Below are 624 nucleotides of genomic sequence, written 5' to 3' on the forward strand. Positions count from 1 at the left end.
AATTAATTCGAAGTCAAAATTCTTAAAGATCTAATTGTGGCCTTACTCTTTTATTTGTTTGTTTATACAACATAATATCGTATAAAATTATAGTAATTATAAATTAGATATCGGCTACTCGTTATAGTTCTACATTGAACTTGATTGGGATCGACTCTTCAAAGTTCAAACTAAAAGATATTTGGGAAAAAAAAAAGTTCAAACTAAAATCCAATACCTATAACATTTGAATCGTACTCAAATTTTAGGTGAACCTTTTTTGTCAGTTTTTTTCCCTGTCCTTAACGTAACTTTATGGTAGTATGAAATTATGAATATGATCATGATATTCATGTACTTTAGTACGTACGTATAGACTATAGACTATATATAGACTATCATACTCTAAATTATAATTCTTACTCCAATAATAATGAGCGAGTCAAAACTGGTTTTTAAAGCTATATTTATGAGACCACATATAAAAACTAATTGAAATTTACATTCGAGTTACCATTATTGGTAGGTGTCGTTTAAAATATAGCAATGTTAATGATTTAGTATTTTAGTATAAATATATGTTTTGTGATTATTCAATCATCTACAATTATTTTGTTTGTTACTTTAAAATTGAAAATGCTTAAC

This window comes from Arachis ipaensis, chromosome B06, assembly GCF_000816755.2.
Source record: "Arachis ipaensis cultivar K30076 chromosome B06, Araip1.1, whole genome shotgun sequence".
NCBI classification, from domain to species: domain Eukaryota; kingdom Viridiplantae; phylum Streptophyta; class Magnoliopsida; order Fabales; family Fabaceae; genus Arachis; species Arachis ipaensis.